Source organism: Olea europaea, chromosome 1 (assembly GCF_002742605.1).
Source record: "Olea europaea var. sylvestris chromosome 1, O_europaea_v1, whole genome shotgun sequence".
Classification (NCBI taxonomy): Eukaryota; Viridiplantae; Streptophyta; class Magnoliopsida; order Lamiales; family Oleaceae; genus Olea; species Olea europaea.
In genome coordinates this window covers 25,370,914-25,375,244 of record NC_036237.1, presented here as the reverse complement: position 1 = coordinate 25,375,244, position 4,331 = coordinate 25,370,914, and positions in this window count along the sequence as shown.

Genomic DNA, 4,331 nt, shown 5'->3' with positions numbered 1-4,331 from the left:
TATATATATATATATAGAGAGAGAGAGAGAGAGAGAGAGAGAGAATTGGAGCTCTATTGGTAAATTTTTAAACAAGTATCACTAAATTTATCATTAAAATGAAATGTGCAAATGACAAAGATGAGGACGTTTTTCGTTAAAAATGCTGATCGCAAGTGCATGGATCGCGCTCAAGTAATAAAGTGAACTCTTTAAGTGTTGATTGCCGATCGCTCGAGGAATGTTTACTTTAGATTACATAATTTTAATTAATTTAATTCTAACAATAAAAAGAAACATACAATAAAGACTATGATTTTGAAAAATAAGGAAAATAATTAAAAATTTACAAAATAAGAAAATATAAATTTTTTGGAATTTTTGAAAGAAAATGTGGTTGAGATTCATGGTTTCGCTTAACCATCGTCTAATTAATTTCTCCACGAACCATTTAAAAAATTAATCATTTACGATGTTAAACTTGATTTTTCAATTTTAGTTAATTACCTCTTTTAAGTGAAATTAACTCTAACTGATTAATTTAACTTACGATATCTCTATATCGATTAAAACCAAATAACCGCATTAAATTTTTGTAAAAAACAATTCATTTGGGTTACCTAAAGTTAGAAGTATATATCTATCCCATACACAAGCATAGAGTTTCTACAATATGGTCTAAAATACACAATCTTTTCTCGAACGATATACAAATCGCTAAACACAATCATTCATTAACCACATAAATGAAAATGTAATAATAACAATAATAAAAACATGTGAAAATATATAGCCCCCGTTTGGCCCCATTTTTTTTTCAAATTTTAATGTTTAGAATAGTATTTTTTTGAAAAATGTGTAGTTGAAATAGAATAAAAAATTTTCGATTTGCGTATAATATTATTTTATGAAAGATCGTGAAGTTGAAAATAAGAGAAGGAAAAAAATGAAGGAGAATGGAGCCCAAATGGGGGCATAACTTAACATTAAATAGCAAATATTAAAATTAATTAAGGTTAAGTTAAACTAATACTGTTTGCTAAAAGTGCATACCGCAAGTGCACTGGTCACGTTCAAATAATAAAATGGACATTTGAGTTCGAATTGTCGATCCCTCGAGTAATATATATTTTCAATTACACACTTTAATTAATTTAATTTTAACAATAAAAATAAACGCAAAATAGAATTAGATTTTGTCTTGAAAAATAACTAAAAATCTAGAAAATATAAAAATCTTGGAAATTTCGGAAACAAACGTGGTTGGGATTCATGATTTCGCTTAGCCGTCGCCTAATTAATTTCTCTAAAAGTCAATTAACAAATTACTCATTTACAATATTAGACCCAATTTTTCAAATTTACTTAATTACCTCTTTCAAGTGAAATTTACCATAATTGATTGGTTTAATCTACTATATCTCTATGTAGATTCAAACCAAACAATCGCATTAAATATTTATGAAAATAACCCATTGGGTTACCTAAGGTTAGGAGTATATTCCTATTCCCTACAAAAACCTAGAATTTTTACTATTTTGTCTAAAATGTACAACCTTCTCTCAAACGATATACAAATCACTAAACATAATCATTCATTGGCTACATCTTTAATATATTAAATATCATATGAAGGGAAAAATATTTTTTTTGGACGAATTTAACCTCCTACAATTTCATAATTATTTAATACTTTACTTTCGTTTTTCAATATATAATAAATATTACAAAATTATTTTCATTTATGAAATTTGTGTTATTATTTCTCAATTAATTGATATTACCATTAATCTAGATTCAATGAATTTTCATTTGATGATAAATCTTGAGTTACATGAATTTAGAGTTATTATAGATGAATTTATTCATATTCATATGTCTGAAAATTTTAATGGGTATTTAAATTTATGTATTAACAATTAATTTTTATGTATCAAGTGTAATATAAAAAATTACTCATAAATAGTATTTCATAATTACAAAATTTGAATCATAGAAATTGAGTTGTGAGGGCACAATCTTATTCTCTTAAATCTCCATGCTAAATTTTATTTTCTTTAATTCGTCCGAAACTCATCAAATCCTCCAACAAATTGGTATCAAATATTACATTTACATTACCTATAAAATATTTTAGAATAACGTACAATGCACGTTTAACTTTGACTAATAAATGAAAATGCAAGAAATACAATAATAAAAACGCATGAAAATAAATAATTTAACAGTAAAGAACAAATATTAAAATTAATTAAAAGTGGGTTAAACTAAATACCATAAATCTCAGAAATAAAACTTAGCCCATATTATATAAATTATAAAAAAACAAAAAAAAAAAGAATATTTCATACAATACATTACAAATATGGGACAATAATAAAGAATATACTATAGTGAAGATAAAAACCCTTTTTGAATTAGGATTTTTTATAGTTTGATCTTGATTTTTCCAAATGTATTCTCCTTTGTGCTTTTATGATTTGCTTCCAAAATATGAAGAAAAAGAAAAGAAAAATGAAAACGAAAGTGAAAGTGACAAAAGAAAGAGAAGAAGCTACCTCTCCATTTTTTCTCTTTCCCCTCAAAGTCCAGGGTTTTCCAAGATGAGAAAATCTGGGGAGAAAATGGTAAAATTCACACAAAACAACCAAATAGGGCCTTCTCATGGTCGTGACGCCGATTGGTAGCGTTGCAATGCTGCCGCTCTGTGATTGAGCCAACATTGGGGCGCTGCGGTGCCACTTCCCAATTCTCCCATTTTTGCAGCTCCAGTCGTCGGGTAATTGCGCATCCAGCTCCTTGACTTTGGTCTTGCACAATTTGTTCCTCAAATTTTGACTTATAAATCAATTTTGTCCTCCATAAATTGCATCCTAAGGTCCTCAACTTTTGGTACTTGTGCACTTTGGTCTTGAACTTCACGTTTTTGTACGCTTTTGGTCCCTTTTCACTCCTTTTTGCCTTGTTCTATTTTCTCGAGTGGCTTTTTATTTACAAAAGCAATAATTACATAATTGTGAATAAAAATTCACTCATGTAATCAATGTTTAAGCTTATTTAGGTATTAAACAAGTGTACAAAAACACACTTATCAAATACCTCCAAACTTTCGAGCAAGATTATCAACTATCACAATCATGTAAAATGAGATAAAGATTAGATAGCTTGCCAAAAATATCAATGAATGTAAAATTGTATAATCAATTCACAAATATGTTCCAAATAATGTTAGCAAAAAAATAATTTAATTCATCCAATGTTTGATCGGTGTGTGTGCATAGTCAATTTCAATTATCATCTAAATTAGGAGGAAGTTGTCAAAATGGGAAAAACTTTAAATTTGCTCCAACCCGACCCTTTGTGGTCAAATGTTTCTTTTTTCGCCCGTGATTTACACTCCTCAAAAAGTTATAATACTTCATTTTTCTCAATATGTAAATCTAAAGATTGCTCTCCAATCACTCTTTTAATTTTTCTGCTCTAGTTTGGTTGAGTCTAATCGGTAATATCAATCTCTAATGATGTGATGATTCTCTACTAATGAGTGCTTCCACATTCAAGCTTATACTAAGTAAAGTTATCTAAACCTAAATATCAAATACAATTGCACAACAACAATTTTTGTCTTTTTAGCCAAATCTCATGTTTTATCTCACTCCCTTAAACTTTCTTCTTGACCCTTCTAACAAGCTTTAGGTCGAAAACTCCCCGATTGCTTAGGCCAAAGGGTACTGGGTTTTGAAATATCCCAACGGACTTAATAACTCGAGTAAAAAAGGCTACGAAGTGACGCCTAGGATCCAAAAAGTGCAATAACATTTTTTTTTGTTTTATGCACAACAAAAATTTAGATCTCAGCACATGGTCATTACCTAGCTTATACTTGGTAAAAGACACTCCACACAAATATTTTTCAACATGAATGGAATCAACACACTTCTAAATAGTATCCTTCACCGGCTCGACCACCTCAAAACTTATCTCATAATATGGTTAAGTGAAAGAGAAGTGGATATAGGTTGATATAAATTTTCAAGCGACTCACAACCTAGTTCAACCAATTGAAAAATTTCTCCATCGATGAAAATTTTCCACATCTAGATAATAATTAATCATGACTATTGTGTTTAAAGTAATTCAAGATCTCCCATGGACAAGTAGATTTTTCAAAAAATTTAGGTACAAATAGCATATTCAATCATGCATAGCTTATGAATTAACAACAATTTTAAACATCAAGCAACCTAAGCTAGCAAGGCTATCTAACATGTCAACACAAAATTATCAATTTAAGCACAATCACTCCTAAACTTAAATCACACATTGTTCTCAATGTGTAAAGAACAAAATGA